General features: G+C 41.9%; 1 long non-coding RNA gene across 3 annotated transcripts in view; it reads left to right on the top strand.

Annotated features, from left to right (window-relative positions):
• The window catches only part of LOC110339276, a 39,907-nt gene that overhangs the window by 15,722 nt on the left and 2,028 nt on the right, over nt 1-22,157 (top strand). For 2 of the 3 annotated variants that reach the window (XR_002381391.2, XR_005875656.1), the window contains exon 2: nt 21,234-21,512. This is a non-coding gene — a long non-coding RNA (uncharacterized LOC110339276). Of the gene's footprint in view, nt 1-1,507; nt 1,612-21,233; nt 21,513-22,157 lie in introns of all 3 variants that reach the window. The other variant, XR_005875657.1, reaches the window with a different exon arrangement.

Raw genomic sequence — 22,157 nt, forward strand, 5'->3', positions numbered from 1 at the left:
TTTTCTAGTATTGCCAGATTATTGAATTTAGCTTGAGTGGGTTCTGAAATTGAAAGCAAAATATTCATCCTATGAATCTATTTTAAAGTATTAGTCAGTAGAAAGTATTCCCCCAAGATATCTAACAAATATATTTTACCAAATATTAATTCAGTTTGAAATAAAGACGATTTATCTCAGGAAAAAAGGGGGGGTTTGAGTTGTAGAATGTAGTCAGTTTTGGCTGCTTTACTGAGTCAGATCAAACACAGGCTCCTTGCCCATCTAAGTAGACACGCTAAGTTGGCTCCAGCACTGGTTTGTGGAGCCTATTATGGACTTTACAAAGTGTTCAAGGTTGCTTTTCCAGTCACTCGGCCAGAATCGATAAATCTCCAACCTGCTTGTGCTGTACATGCTGTGCTGGTTAATCATGTATGTACAAGGCATAGCACATTAGGCTTAAAGAGAGTTTTCTGATAGGAGCCAATTTTTAACTACCACACTGCTGAAAACTGAAAACAAAGGAAAACCGCTTCTGCCTACTATTAAGGTGTGTTATCAACTAAGAACCACAAATAATTCTGCTGGCCAATTTCCAGGACCAGAAATAAGAAAGGCAGGGGAGGAGGGGAGAAAGCCATCTTCTAAAGTGCTGAAGGGGTCACAACGTCTGGAAAATAGTGCCAACAAGTGCCCAGCAGGTAAGGGAGACGGCTCCACAGATACAGATATGGACCCCTGTCTTTCATATGCACATTGAGATGCTCTCTGAAGACCAAATGCTAAAGCTCACGTGTGTGGGGGAAATGGGGTAGAGTGGTAGCCAAGAAGAGTAGCCCTCCTTCGTCCTGCTAATTTTTCTTTTCTCTGAATGCTGCTTATATTATAGTCTGAAACTGGAGAGCCTTTCTAATGGTGAGTCATGTCATGTACTGCACAGGTGTTTAGTGAACCAAATTCTGCCCAGGGCTACTGAAGATCCTGTTTTGGGTGTCAAAAGTGGTTCCTCCTGTCTGCCCAGATCTGTCTTGCACCTGTAGTTCAGTTGCTTGCATGCCTTTGGGATAACCCACTTGCTTCTTTCTGTATAAAATAGGATGTGCATTATATGAATTTTTGGTCCAGTGCTGTAAGAAGAAGCCAGGGCCTCCAAGTGCACGGCAAGCTCTCTACCACTCAGCACAGCACAGCCCTAGATGACTCTTAAGTATGTCAGCAATTTCTGGATGGCAAGGAGATCTCAAAAATTGTTGATTTAAAAAAATAAATCCAGAACACAATTTAAATTGTCTAATACTACTATGCACAGAAAGCACCGGGTTGTGGTAGGCTCAAGATTATGTTCTGGTATCTTCATTTTTACCTAGAATGCAAGGAATCCTCACCCAGATGACTCAGGAGACCAGGCATGTGCAAGCCTGGCCCTGGTCTTTCCACAAAGAAAATGACTAAGAAAATCAGACATGCATTTGCATATCTATATGCATACCTGTATTTATACTTGCATTATTTATTGATTTAGCAGCACTGCGACTAGAAGTGGGGGCCCTGTGCATACACTGAGCTACAACGCCAGCTGAAGACTCTGTGAATGAATTTACTGACGGTTTTGTCAATATTCTGCATTGAGTAAGTTAACAACTACAACAGATAATCCAAGAAGGAGGAGTGAAGGTCAGAGTGGAGAATTTCCACAACATAGTCACTCCTTCACGCTCTTCCATGAACACTAAACACAAAAAAGGAATGATGTTTCTCTCCTAAACTTTACTGGAAAAATTTACCGACACAAAATAAGCATTTCAACTATAAGTACAATAATAGCCTGATGTTTATTCAGCCTAAACATGAATAATTTTATATTCTGTAACAACATGAATGTGAACTGCCATATTGGTACTGGGAATTGAACCTGGTGATTTTAACTACTGAGATGTCTTTCTAGTTCCTTATAACAGTTCTTATTAGAATTTAATCCACATTTTATAGCATTCATTTTAAAGTGTCCAGTTCAGTTTTGTTTGTTATACTCACACATGTGCATCTGTCACCACCGTAAGTGTTAAAATGCTTTATTATGTGCCAAAGAAATTTATAGTCATTCATATTTACCCTAGACCTGACCCTGAGAAAAGCCGAACTGACATCTGTCCTCCGGTTTTGTCAACACTTCACATCAGTGGGATCATACCTAGTCCTGTATTGCTGCATCTCTCAGCCGTGTTTCCAAGGCTGATGTGTGTTGTTAACATGGATCAACTTCATTTTGTCAATAGTTGAATAATATCCCTTCATATGAATGTGGCACACTTTGTTTGCTACCCATCAATCGGGATGCCATTGGGCAAACAGTTCAATTGTCTCCATCTGGGGCTGTTACAGATAAAGCCACTATGAACATTTATGCACATTATTTTTGCACAGTTACACTTTCAAATTCCTTACGGTAGAGACACAGGGCCATATGAGGACTCTGTAATCATGAGCAGTGTCTAGATTGCTTTTCCAAGCAGCTGTACTATTGGAAATGTACTAGCTAGACATTTGGGTTTAGGTTCTCCAAATCCTCCTTGGTACTTACTGCTACTTGTTTTGTTTATGCCTGTGTTTGTTCTTCTTTGTTTTTGCTTTTGTCTGTTTGTTTGGTTTTTGAAATGGGCTCTCTCACATAGTTATAACCGTCCTGGAGCTCACTATGTAGATCAGACTGGGCTCCAGTGCTAGAATTAAAGGCATGCGCCACCACGCCCAGCTAGCTAACATTTAACGAGTAGGTTTGACAACATTAAATGGGCATCCATTACTGGCCAAATACCAACTTTCAGTCTCCTAGCTCCCCACTTCCTAGCTGGGGCAAACCCCTTTCTCTTTTCTATCTCTGTGAACTGGATTACCTATATGAGTGGACTCACTGAGTATTTGCCCTTGAAGAATGTCCAGTTTCACTTGGCGCAGCATTCCCAAGACTCATGCATGTTTCATAAGTGTCAGGATTTCTTTCTTTTAAAGGCTGAATAATATTTCTCTGTATGATCAAACCCCATTGAATCAAACCTTATTATTTCATATGTGCGAATTCAGTTGTTTGAGCATTATCTTCAGCCCACTAATCCCTAATACTGACAAGTATTGGAATTTAAATTCCTTTACTATTTTAAACTCATAAACGTCAAAGTAAAAGAATCAAAATGCTGTTTCAAAAGATGTGTGTTGTAGGTGACCATATGAACTCAAGATAAACAGTAAAACAAAATTCCATGTGGTATGGGGCGTGTCTTTCTTGTGATTGATAGTTTTCCATTCTCACTGCACAAAGAGGCACTAGGGACTGACAGGAGCTGTAACTTAGAAGAATTCTGTATTTATCATTATCATTACTAGCATGCAACCATAGTAGCTTTCATAAAGCACAAATGTGCATGTAAAAGGAATTGTGAAAATCGCTTGTGCTTCCGAGTTGCCAATAGGTGGCACTAGCCATTTAGTCAGCATAACATTTCTTCTTAGTGTCCTCAGTAAAACTCTCCCCACTGGAAAGACAAACCCCCTTTAGGAAAAAAAAATACAGTTAGATTCAAATTGATTGTCCTTAAAGAAAACTCAGCTAACACCAACAGGGACACAGTTCCAGGTTGGAATTGTCCCACCACCAAAGAGACCCTCTACCCTGTCTGTGCTGTCTCTCTGTCCTGTCCATGCTCTCCCTCTGCCCTGTCCATGTTTGTCTCTCTGTCCTGTCTGTGCTGTCCATCTGTCTCATCTGTGCTGTACCTCTGTCCACAGAGAGATTGCATTTAGGCAAATAAACACAATGTCATTATTTACTGCAAGCAAAGAAACAGAAACCAAACTTGGAAGACAAAATTAGAACTTGCAATAATATGATTTTTTCATATTAGTTCAAACTGGAATGGTCTCATGCTACATTGAAACCCTTAATTTGTTTGTGGTACCATGTATTTAAGATACTGATGGTAAGTGTTAACATGTACAATCAGAATTATCAGTATAAATGGATGCTCGGGTTGTGAAGCCCTTTTTAAGCTGGGAAGCAGACAGTGATGGTGTATGTTGCAGTCATTGGAACTATCTCCAAGTTTTATTATATAATAAATGGTAAAAGAAATCTCAATAATTGGCAACATCTAGATTACCTCCTACTTACTCTCCACAGAACACTGAACACTCACTCCTCAATGACGTGATTTGTTGCAGAGCACCTGAGTCTCCTGCAGTAATTTCATTAAGCATAGTTTAATTTTGTTATCTTTCATAATGTTCTCAGGGTGAACAGTCAGGGGCTGTTATGAAGCCATAAAGCCAATGACCCTGTTTTTTCCAATCCATCTCAAATGTGCATTAACTCTTCTTATAGATCTGAATACAGTTAGGATCATGTGAGAAATGTCCTAGAGCCCAGAGCCCAACATTGACCCTAAGGTTTCCCTGAAGTCTTGCCTTATTTCTACACCCATGGTGACAGAAAGAGTCTGCTTGTCCTGTCTGTCCTCAAGTGCAGTTTCTCCACAAGATTTCCCCTCAGTCAACAAAGGATGGTTGTTTCACATTTCAGATAGACTCAATTGCAATCAAGCACACTAATTGGCTTGCTTTAAAATGTCACCTGAGCCCACTTCCACTCATCTTCAGCAATTTATTGAGCATCTATTGGATAACAAGCGTAATTTTACTCTTGCCTCACTGTGCTTAGATCAAGTCCTTTGGCTTGGAGAACTAAAGACACCATACATTGTCGTGAGGCCTGAGACCCCTGCTGGCTTTCACATATGACAGAACCGCCTCACAGGTTCCTAAGAAGAGTTCCTCAAACTTTGGAAAACACAAATACATTCATGGAATAAGTGTGGATTTTTATGTTATTTTGTAGTTTGGTGTGTCATTTAAAAAGTCAACATAGATGTTGTCTTGGTCACAATGCTGTTTGAGTGGCCCTGTTGGCTTTCTGTTTGCACACGATGGTCACAGCTGAATCACTTTAACAGACAAGAGAAAATGAAAGGAAACTAGAGGAGGGAGTTAGTAATGCTTCTTCACTACCGAAAAACGTGTAGATGAAACTTAGGGCTTTCTAATATCTTTCTTTCTTTCTTTCTTTCTTTCTTTCTTTCTTTCTTTCTTTCTTTCTTTCTTTTTAAAGACAGTGTCTTCCTATGTAGCTCAAGTACTCCAATTCTCAATCCTCCTTTCTGAATTCTTGCTGTTGAGCAGGGTTAGTCACCACCATTATGCCTGAATACATCTTTCCATTTTGAAATACAGGCAGGTTTAAGGTAAAATTTGAAAACATTCTACACTTGAATACATGGTGTTGTAAGAAGGCTGTACAATGATTATGTGAAAATTACACATGTCTACAAAGGAAAGGCGGTTAGTTAGCTCTTCCTGTATCAGACAATTCACGTTTGCAGTGGCTAGAAAGTCCTATATCAAAATATGTACACTGGATATACTTACTATTTAGAATAAGGTATGTTTAATAACTGTGTGTGGGTACTGCTGGGGTGAGTGATTAGGGCCTCACACATTGGGCAAGTGTCCACTGTCCAGCTTTTTATTATTATTATTTTTTTTGACACAGACTCACTTGTATCCCAGGCTTGCCTTGAACTCAGCTAGTCCAGGATGATTTTAAACTGCTGATTGTCCTGCCTCCACATCCTGAGTGCTGCTGCATGGACCACTGGGCGTGGTTTAGGGGTACTGAGGATTAAGCCCAGGACTGCAAGCACACTGCAACACTAACAGCTAAGCTACATCTCCAACCTCCACAAACAGTGCTTTTGTTAGTGAAAGTCATTCTCTCATAAGCTGACGAGTGGACCTCAGGCACCAGCGTAAACACGTTACAAGAACTTTGCATATTGTTGAATTGCTATTTTAGACAAGGCCTTGCTGTGTAGCCCAGGCTGGCTTTCAAACCTGAGATCCTCTTGTCTCAGACTCCAGAGTGAAGCCTGAGACAATACAACTGGCATATTACAGGTGAAATTCTTGTTTCAAAGACTTTGGGCCTATTATAAAAAACAATGAACTGCACATTCGTATCTTAGAGAGGTCTGGTATAGTACCCAGCAAGCAGACATCGAAATGCCAGCACAAATGTGAATATTTTCACTATGAAAATAAATGAAATTGAAAAGAGACCTTAATAGTCATTTCCCCCCATCTGACAGATTGAAATTGCTGTGATTTGTAGTCCTGGAGTTTTGTTATTTTAGAATTTGACTTGAGGGATCATGGACCTACCAAATGATTCATTTCATCTTCGTGGTCCTCACATCAAAAGCAGACTCCTGTTGTATGAATGCTTTTTGGAGTGCAGAAAGGAAGGGTTCCCATAGCAGCTTGGACAGAAAGTATGATTTTGTTTTCTTGCTATGGGCTTATGCAATTAGCAGGACTTAGCCCAGGATGTATGAGCCTGCCTGAGACAAAAGGCATAGCTCCCACCTACTGCCAGTCAATAAAAGCTACTGATATTTCCCTACAGGAGCACCCACTGTGGATAACCATGGGGTGCAGGTCAGTAGGCTCAGGCAAATGGACAAAGTTCCAAGCCTGTTACTCCAGGATGATCATGACACTGTAGGAGCCACAGCTCATTGAATTTTGCAAAAGCAATGTACAGGCTAGACCAGTTAGTCTGGGTTTTCCCTGTAGCTTTAGAGCTGACTGGACTTTGGAATTGTACATAAGGAATAGTAGACTTGTGCATGTTCTACCACTAGTTATGTTTCAAAACAGTTACTTCTTGATTCCTCTGGGTGTAGTCCTCTATGAACTGTGAAGTGATTTGTCTGCATACAGTGCCTCCATTTTTATACGGCCCTAAACAATCATTCTCAGAGTGGCAGCTGTGGCAGTCAACCCTGGCTGATCTATGCATGACTGGAACTGATCAGGGTAGAGGAGCCAGCAACACAGGATGCATATCGTACAAGACTAGCGAGGGCACAAGGTTTGACCCTGTACAGTGCCACGTCTTGGCCATGCTGCTTATTCCAAGTGGCCCAGGGGAAATCACTCTGAGCCACTCATCTTTAAGGAGATTGTCTCTCTATTGAGAGAGACAGTACAGCCAGCACTGCCTTCCTATGTAGTTGTGCAAACCTCGGCATCTAACCCAATCCGGTAAATTGTCAAATCATTCTGGTACCCTCAGCCACTCTTCACAAAGGCAGGCACATGGGCAGGAGAGTGAGTAACTCCACCCGGAGCCCTCCCTGGCAGTGCCAGCACAGGTGCATAGAAAGGCCATAGAGGTCCACCCAGGACACGACTCCACTCAATCCTGACTCCTTTGCTTCCTTGCAGCCTCCATTTATTCATACCCTAACACCTCATTCAGGCTGGAAAGGCTTGTGAATTAAGAGAAGAATGGGAGGTGAACAAAATTATTATATTCGTGTATTGAATTCTCAAAGGATAAATAAAATATATTTAAAGTACCTCTAAACGAAGTATGTTTCAAATACATTAGTGAGGGCTTTGTTGTCAATAGGATTTCCCATATCAGAGACAGAGATAGGAAGTGAGCACCTGATTCCCACGCCCTGGGATGCATTCTCTACTGTGTTAGCTATTTTCTCTTAGTAAGTCTCAGATCAATGCCAGTCTAACCCTGCCGAAGTGTGCTTTCAGCCTGCCGGGTAGTAAGACTCCTGCTACCAGGATCCTCCCTGGAGCCCAGTAGCATGGAGCAATGTCCACATGTCCAGGAGGCTTAAATGGGAGTGCTTTGGCTAAGGTGGTGACAGCAGGAAGGATTAAGAGATGCCAGGGTCAAAACCTGTGCAAAACTGCAGACACATGATAGATGCCAGAAACAGGGAGGAAGACAGATGAGGTGTGTAGTCTGATACTTGTGAGGAGGACACTGGTCAGAAAGTAGTCCTACCTCTCAAAAGACAAGTTCCTGTAGATTTCACTTTCCCCTCCCCTGGAAGCACGGAGAAATCTGGAAAGCCACCAGGAGGAGGAATGTTGTTATATGGTAAGATCTTGCCAAGATGACAAGGAGCCAGAAGGCGGCACAGAGCAGAGAGTAAGTACTGAGTGCTGAGGGACTATTGCTCTGCTGAGCTTCCCTGAGTCAGCCCAAATGGGGACAGCCCTGCACGGAATATCTTATCACGCCCCCAAATAAAGCGGCAACCAGGAAGCCTGCTTCTTAGAGATGTGTGCAGAGTTCTAGAATGTAAAAGGTTCTCAAGAACGTCTCTCCCAACTGCTCTGGAAATGCCCTCCAGGGCCGTTCAGTAATCTGTGAGGCACCACAAGCAAACAGTGTCCCATCCTGTCCTGTCTTGCTCGCCGTAACTTTTAGTCTCCATAACTCATGAGTGCCTGACCTCAGTTTGACACAAATATCCAGGGAGAGGTGATGACTTCATGTTCTCTCAGAGCATAAATCACAGCCTACAAAGTTAGGTCTCTAAATAGCTAATAACTTTCATACTTAGCATATTGGTTTAAGACAGTTGTGAGAGGAAATCATGTTTATTTCCAGTGAATGGAGTAATAAAAAGATTACGAAAAGGGGGCACTTAGGGTCTTGATGATGAGGTGCAGTATCAGAAAAATGCTCCCCCAATTAGTTTGTTGCATAGGCCACTTTTGATTTTAACAATACAGCCAAAAGAGTTCTTTTCCATTTCTAAACCCTATACTTTTTAGTTAAAGATTATTTTATTTTATGTGAATGGGTGTTTTGCCTGCATGTCTGTCTGTACACTATGTGTATGCCGTACCTAGGTAGATCAGAAGAGGATGTTGGAGCCCCTAGAACTGGAGTTACAGATGGTTGTGAGCCACCATACAAGTGCTGGAAATTGAGCCCTGGTCCTCTGGAAGAGCAACCAGTGCTCTTAACTGCTAAGCCAACCCTTCAGCCTCTAGAACAATGACTTTGACAGAAAGAATGGTTTAAGCCATAAACTTAAATTAAGGACTTAGTGTTCAGGCGTCTGTACTGGCCTGTCCTTGGGGTTCTGACAGGATATGCCCTCAGCTGCAGCCACTAAGAGCACCACCTGTGCACATTCACTGTGTTCCCTTTTAAAAGGACCCTGCTCACCTCCAATCCTTCTCTCTCCCTCCCTCTCTCTCTTCCTCTCTCACTCTCTCCCTATATCTCCCCATCTTTCCTCTCTTCTGCTGCTCCTGTCTCTGGAGGTTGGTCTTCCCCCTCCTCTTTCCCATTTTTATGATCTCTTTCCATAACAATAATGATGATGATGATGATGATGATGATAAACATCTGCTTGAACCCTGTCTCATGGCATCTCTCTCCCATAGCTGCTTTTCTTAAATTTTAACACTTAGGGCAATTAAGCTTCATCTAGAGAAAAGTCAACGTATTTTTAGACAATTTTGTAGGTGGATACATGAAATAGCTTCACTGAATACACCACTGTTACTAATAGAATTATTTTAATTATTTTTTCAATGGGTCTATGAATGTCTTTCTTTCAATATGACTTACTGACAGAAGACATAAATCCATTGCTGACCACTAAATGGCTCTTTATAATGGAAATCATGCTTTATCTTATATGTAGGCTTAAAGGTAGCTACATATAATTAAAAGTAAATTTCTTGCTTGATCCTTAGTAAGAAATCAACAAAGAAGGGTCTTTTTTTTTAAGAAGAAAGAAGACTTGTTATGTACCTATGTCCTGTAAAAACAATTCTTAGTTGCTTCTGAAGCCTTTAAGTTTTAATCAAAATGTTTTGCTTGGTTTCCACACAGACACTGGCACAGTGAGCATCATACGACACATACCATTTGGACCACGAGACTAGAGTATGGAGATTTATGTTATCTGTGAGACTCAGCATCTTGTAGTCGGCCAATCTCAGGAGGCGGGAAGTCACTTCAGGCAGGCACATCCTTATCCAGGTTGGACTGCATCCAAAGGAAACAAAGAAAGACCTCTGACATCAGAACACACCTGTTGACTTTGGAGCATCCCCATAGTTGACAGCAAGCTACAAGGCAGTATGCAGCCGTGGAGCCTGCCCTGCAGGAGCAGACAGAATGTCGGCAATGAAAACATCCAGAGGAAATGGAGATAGACACTTTAAAATTCCTCTTTCTTTGTCTATATGCCACTAATGAATCTAGTGGCATCAGAAACAATTCTAAAACTACATTTTCAGCTTTTCATTCCCTTAAAAATAAAAAGTGGATTTTTAGATATTTAAAACAAAACAATAATGGTGAAACCTCCCAAGCCCACCACAGGCTCTGCTCTGAGTCCTGAGACCTTCCTTGTTCAACAGCACATTAAATACCTAAAATTTATTATTTCAAAACCAGAATTAATACAACTTTAAAAACCTACCAGATAGTAAATGAGTGTAGAAAATTGCAAGACAGAAGATTTTTTAATTGTATTTCTCTATAACAACAATCCTAAAAAGAAATTACAAAACGTATGTTACAGTATTATGATATTAGTGATAGCAAAACATTTAAAAATAAGTTTAGTTAAAAAAAGTGAAAATAGAGTGGAGACATTGCAGTCTGCGATCAGTTAAACAAGTGAGAGCATAGCTCAGGTCTTTTATGCAAGATACTTAATACTGTAAGACGGAAATACTCTTCAAAGGGATCTATGAATGCAACATGAACCTCATGATGGTTCGTGTTGTCAGTTTGACAGACTAGAATTACCCGAGAGATGGGCTTCTGGACATATTCCTCCGGGGACCATCTTGGCTACGTGAAAGACTCGTGCTAATGCAGCCAAGAGCATTCTGGGGCAGGGATGCTGGACTGCACGCATTGGAGAGCACTAGCAAGTGAGCACCCACTCTTGTCTGCCTGATAATGGGGGAGACGTGGTCGGACACTTCAAGTTCCTGCCACATATGCTTCTCTGCCGTGTCGGACTACACCCTGAGTTGTGAGCTAAAACATTCCCTTTCTCCTGTCAGAGTATTTTTATCACAGCAGCACAAAAAGAAACTAAGACGCCCTCCTAAAATCTCAGCTAATTTACTTATACAAGGGTACAGAGGAACCTAAAATTCATATGCAAATTCATGGGACCCAGACAAGTCATAATGATTTTATAAACAATGAAAAAAATTAGAGCACTTACACTTTTGAATTCCAACACTTCCAGAATTTACTAAACAGCTATAGAAAGAGGACTGTGAAGTAAAATAGACAAGAGAAGTGCATTTATGGACAGTTGTTTTTATGTGAGGGTGCTGAACAATGCCATAAGAAATCATCCTTTCTCAGCCAAATGAGCAATACCCTCACTCTCCACATAAAACCCACGTAGGGCAGCACATGTCTGCAATCCTAGGGCTGCGATACACAGACAGGAGGATTCCCAGAGCACTGGTCTGCCAGCCTGGGGTACACAGACAGGAGGATTCCCAGAGTACTGGTCTGCCAGCCTGGGGTACACAGACAGGAGGGTCCCCAGAGCTCACTGCAGCCTTCCTCCATGGCCTCTACATCAGTTCCTGCCTCCAGGTTCCTGACCTGCTTGAGTTCCTTACCTCACTGCTTTTGGTGGTGAACTGTTATATCAGGACTGTGAGTGAAATAAACCCTTCCCTCCCCGAGTTGCATTTTGGTCATGGTGTTTTATTACAGCAGTAGTAACACCAACTAAGACACACAGAGACCACATTTTAAATTAAATTGAGACAATCACTTGTCTCATATTTCTGAGACTTTAGTTGCTCCTTAATGTATAAGAATGAATGGACACAGGGTCTTGAGCTGCGGCGATGAAAGGTATGACCCCAAAGATGTAGAGACTGGGTCTACTGGGAGTCCCCAGCAAACATGCACACAGACAGTTAGTGTGTGAAGTACATGGTGTGAGGGGTCCAGGGAAGCCAGGGCGCAGTTCTCAGATGTTCTCACGAATCAAATTTGTTCAAGCAAAGCAATGGGAAAGAATTCCAGAAAGGCGGGCACTTAGTGCCACATTCTCACCCAGAGGTTAGAGACGGCTACAGTCTTCAAGGGTCAGGCCACCGAAGCTCTGACACTGCTGTAGACAATAAAGTCTCCAGTTTGAAATGTTAAACAGCCCTCAAACTGATTTAAAGAAAAACAAGCTTGGGGTTTTTGAAAAGACTAGAGGAGAGCTAGTTGGAGGAAACCTGGATTCAAGTGTCCATGTCTTCTCTGCCCATCTCAGGCAGGCTGGGAGTTTGCTGTGACCATGCGGTCACCAGTTGCTTCAGGCTTGAATTCTGCCGGCTGGCAAACCAGTAGACGGAGCTGTATTCCCAACCAGTTTTCCACACGCCTGATATTTCACTGAGCGATTTAGACTACAAGGCTGAGACAATCCCTGCACAAAAGGAATTACATTTCCTCCTCCCCGAAGCCTAGCCAATCCAAAAGGATGCATAGGAAGGCACACTATAAAGTAAAAGGAGGCTGCACCCATGGGTGACCAGCTCAGTGAAGTGACTCCTGGGGTAATCGGGAGATGACGCCTTGAGGAGACATTGACATTGGACAGCAAGTGGTACCAAGAGAAAGGTCACTGATCTGGAAGTTCTTCGTCTAATCCAGGAAACATTATGATTGCAGACATTAGATAGTATCAGGACAAATAATGAATAAATTTGAGTGATGGGGATGGCAGGGTTTAGAAGGTATATGTGGAGAAGGAAACTCCAGGGCCAGGAGAGTTAAGTTCCACCTCAGGCTTCAGGCTTTGGGCAACCTAAGAAATAGAGACCTATTTGCCAGAGTTCAGGGAGCAAGAACAGCTCTAAGAAGATTATAACTTAGTATTGATGATACCTTACCTGAATGCTTGGAACCAGGTGTGTTTCAGATTTCAGATTTTGAAATACTAGCATATATACAGTAAGATGTATTCAATATGAGAACCTATTCTAAATACAAAATTCATAAACATATGCACCATGTATATGAGTAACCAGAAGGTAATTTTATGTAGTACTTACAGTGTATTTGCACCTTAATTGCAACCTCTCACATGAGGTCATATGTGGAATTATCTACTTGTGGCTTCTTCTTAGTGCTCAGCACATTTTGGATTGTGAAATATTTGGATTTTGATACTCAGATTAAGGATGCCCAACCTGCACTTGGATACTATCTGCTTAGCACCTAGCTAGACCTCCTAGTTTGACGTTCAGGAGGAGGCCAGGGTATGCATCCCTGTCACCAAGCACACATACATTTCAGAAGGGTCCCTGCTAAGTGAAGAGATAAAAAGACCTGTCCCCAGTCCTCTTAAGGACTTGTGAGTTCCAAGGGACTAAGGGTGTATAATTCATGACAGGCAGTAGTGGAGTTTAAGTGCAGATGCCCATGAGATGTCTCTGCCTGGAGTACCCTGGAGTTATTTCAGAAAGGGGGCTTTGCTCAGGGCAAAACTCAAACTGCTTTATAGAATGAGACAGAATCAAAATGTGTCAGAAAATGATGAGAATAATTGAACTGGCTAAACCATAATGGTGTCTGGAAATCTATGCTCCTGTGAAATTTCCCTACCCCCCAAAATAGATATTATAATGGGTGCATGTTGTGGAAACTGGAACTAGGACCGGCCATCAAGTGTTCTGTGTCTATCAGGAAATGGGGGACAGTATGGAGAGACATAGCTCACAGCATCTCAGGAATGTCATATGCTTATTTTACTGTAAATTTACTTTAATAGCTAGGCAATGATCTAATGTCATATGCTTATTTTACTGTCAATTCACTTAAGTAGCTAGACAATGATCTAATGGACTTCTGCATAGGGCTATCTCAGCAGTACTCCAGAAGGGACTCGCTCCTGAAGCTTCCCTACAAAGAAAGCCCCTTATCTCCCTGAAGATTTGCATATAGAGTCAATAAAGGGAGAATGGGAGGAACTGGTCCCTGGTTGACAGAGAACCTGGGCTTCACCAGGACTCTGTATGGACTCATTGGAAAGCTACTTGAGAAGGAATCAGAAAAGGCCAAGGCATACTAGCAACTTGCCTTGTTTCCTTCCACACAAAGGTACCAACCTATGAGATAACCCTGAAGACAGAAACTTAAAGAATCAACAATTCTGACGTTAGGACTGAAGACTTCCCAGAAAATATTGACAAGTGGTCGCTGGCACTAGGAGGAAATGAAAAACAGGAGGTGACATGTTTGTGTTGGACGGATGGGAAGTGGCTTTCTGTATTTCCATAGGCAATTATAACATCATTAAGGAAATATGAGAAAGCCATTAGCATTGCACAAATACTTGCTAATCTGGGATTTGGACAATGTTCAACTGAACTCAGTAGTTAATGTATGGTTTTTCAAATTATATAAGAATTATATTTTATTTTTGTTAATTCCTGTTGAGTTTAAATTTGTAATCCCTTAAACATTTCTAAATAACATTTAATATAACACATGTAATACTGGCATTCTCACTAATTATACATACCAAGCCTTTGTAATGAACATTAAGATTTGTCAGTATTTATTTGAATAGCCAACCAGCTGCATAGGGAAATGCATTGCGTATCGACAAATAAGGAAACAGGGAAACACAGCACTTCCTTTCTTTGGTCAATCTGTGTGCCTGTTTTCTGTGGGGACCCGTTGGTCACTCTGTTCTATATATAGCATTGTTGATGAGCATGTTTCTCTAAAAGGCACACACCCAGGGTTGTTAGGAATGGCAGCAATGGTAAATAACCTTTCCAATCACCCCGAATGTTGCCTGCAGAGGCAAAGAGCACAGAAAGGACTTTGGGTAATTTTGAGAGTTCTTCTTGACTTTGGAGTTTTTTTCTTTCAAACTGATTTGAACGTTGGTCTCTACTCAGGTTCAGCTAATGGAGGCAGGAACGCTAATGGGGATGGCGTAATCCTTTCCCCCGTTTTAGACAGCAGATGTGTCTTGTACTTGAGAAATTCTGGCATTCCATGAGCTGACTCCCTACAGTTCTAAAAAGTTTATTGTTATTATAATTATTATTATTATTATTATTTAAGTTGGAAAAGAACTTTGTTTGTTCTGGGGAGTCGCCTATGTCCTCTCAGAACTTCTGGAACTGCGTATTGGTGCTGGCAGCCTTGGTGACCCTCAGGATATTGACATACAGTGTCTTGTTCAGGACCTTTCACTTTCCCACAGTAACAATGTAGCCAATCCGTACATCCCTGAAACAGGGGAAAGGTGCACAGACATGTTCTTGTAGTACTTCTCAAAGCAATTACTTCCAGACACAGTGGAGATGGTCCCAGCAGATAACAATGGTACTGCATCTTCATCTTGGTCACAGCACCAAAAAGGATTTGGCCTTAGATGCAGACATTACCAGTGAAAGACATTTATTGTCTATGTAGGTGCCCTCAGTAGCCTTCTTGAAGCCTAGAATGATGTTTTTGTTGTATCAGAGGAGTTTCTCTTGTACCTGTTTCCCCCAGTAGAACACACTTCTTGTTTTGAAAGCTCATGGACTGCAAGTTTGGTCTGTCATCTTTTCAGCAAAATGAGGAAAAATGTATTATTGATTTAGTTTCTTTATGGACCTCTTACAGTTGGAGTCTGAGTGACATGTGACACGGTTAGAATCTGAAAAGCTAAGTATCCTCTAGAAAATGTTTATGAGAAGAAAGGTCGTTAAGGACCAATAGCTTTATCTGACATATCAGGTGCCATCAAATTGTGTAAGGATCTTTCTGGAACAGTCAACGCATATATGATGCCCACGTGACAAGTCCTGGGGTAAATGCATAAGCTCACTTAGTTGTCATAGAAATCCCATTGCAGAGACTAGAGAGACCAAAGCACTGCCCCACCACACTGTTCTCAAAGTCTCCACTAGAAGAAGAAGCCAGCCAGGCTGTTTGAGGCCTGGTCCTTGCTCTTCACCGAGAAGTGGAATTGTGTAACTGTGATACTGTCTCACCCTTGCCCAGCTGTCTTCTCCCTCTAATTACTTGTAAGTAAGTGTTGTAGAGAGAGTCCTGTTGGGTGTTTCCTTCTGCCATGACAACCACCACCATCTTTATTTAAGCATGTGTGGTTTGGCCTACAGTGTAGAGGAAGGGATGAGGTGGATGTAATAGCCTGACTGGAGTTGCGACACTGAGTTTTACTTGTGCTCTTCTCTGGGAGAACTGGGGGCAGCTCTCTGGCCTATAGATGTCTTGGGCTGCATTCTAGAGCCATCCCAGGTATCATCTCTGCTTTCATGCTGGGGGACTCGATGATTCCATGGCACAAGATTTGAGAGATTTGGACAGAGAATGTTAAAGACAAGAGGGGCCAGGGAAGAATGCTAAACCAAGCACTGCATTTTATAGAAATGTCTTTACCTTGATTTTCTACTGACAAATCCATCACTCTGCTGAAGAAGAGTTGCATGGAGTTGGCAAAATTTTTATTTGGATAATAGAAACTTCTTTTACACTCAAAGGATAGTTTGATAATTTTTTTTGGTTTTTTTCGAGACAGGGTTTCTCTGTATTGTTTTGGAGGTTGTCCTGGAACTCACTCTGTAGACCAGGCTGGCCTCGACTCACAAAGATCCACCTGCCTCTATCTCCCGAGTGCTGGGATTAAAGGTGTGCACCACCAATGCCCGGCCGATAGTTTGATATTTAAGGACAATTAGAAAGCAAGAGAGAAAGAAGCAGTTCTGACTTGATGATACCTAGATGAACAGGACTTCCCTACAAGCATAAACAACAGATTAAAGAGAATGTTAATTATTAATTTATGTCTTTTCTATATTCTTTTGACGTTAAAAGGATGAGATATGGATTATTTTCTAACAGTGGGAAAGTGTAGGGAGAGGTACAGTAATAATGCATGTCTTTTAAGTGTTATCACATAACAATGTTTTTAATTTTTGAATTCATTTTATTAAAAATAAAACATAGTTCTGAAAAAAACTATCACAAAAATGAAGGGTTTTTGTTTGTTTGCTTGATTGTTTTTGGCTTTTTTGAGACAGGGTTTCTCTGTGTAGCTCTGGCTGTCCTAGAACTCTCTGTAGGCCAGGCTATCCTGAAACTCAGAGATCCACCTGCCTCTGCCTTGGATTAATGGCATGTGCCACCACTGCCTGACATTTTTGTTTTTGTTTTAAATGAAGGGTTTGTAAGTTATGTCGTGCTACAAGTCTTTAAACTTAATTCTTTTCACTTTCAGTGTGTGTCTGTGTGTGTGTGTGTGTGTGTGAGAGAGAGAGAGAGAGAGACAGAGAGACAGAGAGAGACAGAGAGAGAGAGAGAATGGGCACGCTCATGAGTGCCTGGGTGTGGAGGATAGATGTCAAAGGACAGCTCCTCCCACCATGTCATTCTGGGGTCAGCATTCAGAGCTTTGCAGTAACTGCCTTTACTGGACAAATCATCTCGCTGCCCTTTGCTGCTAAAAAGCCCTGATTGAATGCATAGCTCTGACTTTATCTGGTTTCTGTCTTTCCAGACAGGATCTCACTATGTAGCCCATTGGCCTCAAGCTCCCAATCATCCTCCCCCATTCCCCAGTATGCAAGCCCCAAGCACAGCTGCCAGAAGAACTGCTCTTTCATGTTTCCTTTGGGAAAGAGTTGTTTATGATCTTGGACATGAATGAGAATTAGAAGTTTTGAGTTATTAAAATCCATATAAATATCCAGGTGATGAAAGCCAAATGTCACACTGAGGTCTGCGGACATCTCATCAATATTTTCAACCAAACCTGTCATTATTAGAGTGGTTTCATCACAACTGGGTTATGAGCTGTACATGTCCCTAAGATAGTGCCTATGCCCTGAAAGACATCTTCCTCTTCTGATGAATGGCCCAGGCCTTTTGTCATCCAAGCCCCTTCCAGGGAAGGCATAAATGGACAGGTGCACTGGGCACACACACTTTGGAGGTAATGTTGGGGAGCCTGCCTGAGCTCGAATTCTGAAAAGAATTGGAAGCTGCATTCTTTGGGGTTACCTCCTTCTCCTGTTCTTGTTTTTCCTCAAAACTCATAATTGGCAGCAAAGCGGCTCTTGGTCCCATTTCTGCACATGTCCCCCCATCTTAAATGCTCTCTTTTCAGTTCTCTCATATGACTTTCCCTTTCTTCCCCATGAATTCCTCACCTGGAATCTCTTTTTTCCCTCCTCTAAATCTTGGTTCACATTGCTAGTCTATGACAGAAAGCAAATGACAGAAGTGTAAGCAACAATTCCCTGCTGTCTGTGAGAGGGAAACGTCATTTCACCTGCATCACTAGTGTTGTTATTTGACAGTCTTCGTACTCTGCAGTGGGGCTGAAATATAGCGGAGAGATAACTGTCTATAGCTGACTCAGAGAGAAAGTGAAGGAACCCCCGCCCCCCGCCACACACACATACCCAACTAATCAAGCTGCATGCCTATCAGAGGGTGTGTCCTGAGGTGGTTATCAAGGAGACAGTCCAATGCTCAGAGTCCAGAGGGGACTTAGACAGGCAAACAAGCGCCCTCAGTACAGTGAGATATGATAAGGGCTGATGTGAGCTGATTCTCGAGTTTGAGGGCTGGGAAGGCAAGCAAATCACATTGTGCTGGGAGGGCGGAGGCCTCAGAAAGGAGCTGACCTTTAACAAGAGATTTGGAACACAAGGGGTGAATCCTCTGACAGTGGGAACAGGCATTCAGAAACCACCTGGTGAAGGCAGGTCTGGGAAAACAATGTAATTAGGGGTGGCAGGAGACACAGCTTGAAGGTCCAGCAAAGGAGAGCACCCCAAGTGCCTCCAGCTGTTTAGCAGTGTGGGCGTTATCCTGCAGGTCAGGAGGGGGACTGGAAGAGTTATAAATACCCAAAGTGCAGTGACAATTGTGTGGAGTTGAGAGGAAACTCCGGTGGGCAATTAGGAGGAAAATTGGAGGTGCGCTGATTAGCAGTCCAGGAAAAGGATGAAGTGAGCGTAAATAAGAGAAGGAAAAGCCAGCAACAAACACAGGGGTGTCTGGAAGCTGTGCTTGGCTCCAGAGCTCCACTGTATACTGGCGGGAGGGACACTGGAAAAGAAGGCACCAAAGATAACTTTACAATCCTGTTTTCAAGAGCTATTGTCTTGAGTTTCCAAATAAATTCACAACAATATCACCGACCAAAACATGCGTGTAAGTCAAAGAGTGAGTTTAGGAAGGGAAAGTTCATGTGTTCAATTGGGCACTTTCCCTTTGGGATGCTTGTTGGGCGGCAGTCTGCGCTGGGAAATGGTGGCACACAGCCAATGGTAGGAAGCCAAACTTGGAAATCATTGAGTATTGATCATAGCTGGAGCAAAAGATTTGAAGGCCCAGGGGACATGCATAAGGTAAAAAAGAAAACCTAAGTTGGAACCTTGTCAGGGCAAGGAGTAAGCAGAGGGTTGAAAAGACATGAAAGTAGGAAGAGATAGGGAGAGGAGAGGGCTGGTGTCATCACATCAAAGGGACAGGAGTGGACAACAATGGCAGAGGCTTAAGGGTAGCCTAGGAAGATAAGGAATGTAAATGCAAGGAGGACTCTGGAATCTGCAGGTGATCACAGCACAACCTTCAGATAGGAGGCAGCTGTGCTATCAAAAGGATGAGGTCTTTAGAGCCCTCTACACCCTAAAAATTATTGAGAACCCCAAATATTTTGGTTATGTGTGTCAAAACTATTCATGCTACCTACACTAGAAATTAAAACATAGTATGTTTTAAAAATAGCTACTTGTTCGTTCTTTAAAAGTACTAAATCTGGGTCTGAAGAGATGGCTTGGGGGTTAAGAGCACTCACTGCTTTTGGAGAGTTCTTTTTCCCAAATTCCACATCTAGTGGCTTACAACTGCCTGAAACTCCATTTCCAGGGGATCTAACACTTGTGGGCTCCACTTGCACTCAAGAACACCTCCCCTGCCCCACACACTCACATACACATAATTAAAAATAATAAAATTTTAAAAAGAGAGAATACACATGTGTTAAAGTTCTTGATGTAGAAGCACAGGGACCAAGTTCAAATCTCCAGAATGCACAGGAAAAATTGTGTGTGACTTCACGCTTTTGTCCCCCAGTGATATAGAGGAAGGATAGCACAGGAAAAACTGTGTGTATTTCACACTTTTGTTCCCCAGTGCTGTAGAGGAAGGAGGATAGCATGGGGAAAACTGTGTGACTTCATACAAGTGTTCTGGAAAAAGGACTACACCAAGAGTGCTGCTGAGCTTGCTGCCACCAGCCCATGTCCAGGTTCAGCAGGAGATCTTGTTTTAAAGGAATACAGCAGAGAATGGCTGCTGGGGCAGACCATGTCTCCTCTGTGAAGGCACATAACAGCATGAACACCCATACACATGTGTGCAGACACATCCCACTTATACACACAAACACACATAAAAATAGCAAGTACATTTTAGTCAACATAAATATCAGTTTTAAGTAAAAAAGTAACTATTTTGCAATTAGTACTTAAGATTCCACAGTCCAATTTATAACAATTAAGTTGCCAAACTATGTAAGACAATTGCATGTTAGTCCTTCTTCTGCTGTGAAAACTCAGGCATGTACTTGGATATCACTGTCTGTCCTCTTCTCATAGGAAAACGCTCAAAGTAAGCCTCCATCTCCACAGCACACTGCAGCAACAGAGTTTGTGTGTAATTTACGATAGCAACTAGCTGCCACATATTAGCAGTTAGGAGATTCACATAAGTAAATTGTTTTCAATCTCATTACCAGAGTATCAGTTGCAGCTTCTCACTACAACACTAGGATGAACATGAAAACTAGCCACTTTCATTTTTAACAACTCTCTGGTCTTATAGCTATCAGGCATGACAGGACTTCATGTAGCTCAGACTGATCTCAAATTCACTATACACCTTGGATGACCTTGAATTTCTTCTTCAACCCCTACCCCAGGAGTGTGAGGTTAAAAACCTGAGCAAAAGAGGGTCAGTTTGCGGAGTCCTGGGGATTGAAGTAGACACTTGTGATATAGACGAGTAGTCTACTAACCTAGCTACATCCCAAGCTCAGCATTAGACATATTCTTGAACTTTCTAGGCAGAGCTAGAAGGAGACTTCAATATAGCATTTAAAGTTCTGTCTCTGTAAAGAAAGCTGGGGCCCAGACATGATAACAGTGTTCGTCTAGCTACTGGGGTATCAGTTGGACTGGGAATTTACATATGAAGAATTCTTTTACAGATTTTTAAGACAGTGCACCATTTCTTCTATGGTGTGTTTATTGCTGTTCACATCCTTTCTCTTTCTTCCTGAAATTAGGAGAAAAGATGGTGAGAGGATCATCCAGCCTTCCTCCTGCCTCCTGGGGCGCTTCTCACCCACAGTCATCCCAGTAGAGAAGTCAAGACCATACCCGATCCTTGCATACTCGGCATTCTCTCCTGGACAATGAAGACCAGAGGGATCTATTGTGAGGGTGGTTAAAATAATACACAGCATACACCGATTAGAATGGTTACAATCAGACTGATAGTGCCAAGTGTTGACAAGAATACGGAGAAACAAATCTTGATGCATTCGTGACAGAAATGGAAAATGGTACAGCCACTTTGGAAAACAATTTCTCTTCATTTTTATTTTAAATGTATTTTCCCCATATGTATATATGTGTGTCACATGTATACAATGCCTGATGAGACCTCAAGAGGTTGTGGACTGCTAGAATGGCATTAATGGGCAGTTGTGGGCTTGCATGAGGATGCTGGGAGCTAAACCCAGGTCTTCTAGAGGAACAACAAATGTTCCTATTCACTGAACCATCTCTCCAGCCCCAGAGACACTTTCTTTAAAAGTTTAAACCCACACATAAACACACAGGCCAGGAATTCAGCCCAAGAGAAATGAGAAACCCATCAATACAGACTTATACACAAACATTCATAGACGCGTTACTTGTAGTAGCTCAAACTAGAACGCATCCAAAAGTTTCTTATTTAAAGTAAAAAAAAAAATGGACTGTGCATATCCTTTCAAGAAAATACACTACTTGGAAATAAAAAGGAAAGATCAGTACTTAAAATAGTAGATGACTCCCAAAAAATCATGCTGAGAAAGTCAGATATAAAATGGTATATAATCTATGATAACATTTATGAGCTTAACATACACATGCATGCACTCACATGCATACAGTGTTGGATACCTCCTTATGAACTGTTGGCTGGATTGGCCCCAGAAGCCCCT

Source organism: Mesocricetus auratus, unplaced genomic scaffold (genome assembly GCF_017639785.1).
Source record: "Mesocricetus auratus isolate SY011 unplaced genomic scaffold, BCM_Maur_2.0 Super-Scaffold_6730, whole genome shotgun sequence".
NCBI classification, from domain to species: Eukaryota; Metazoa; Chordata; class Mammalia; order Rodentia; family Cricetidae; genus Mesocricetus; species Mesocricetus auratus.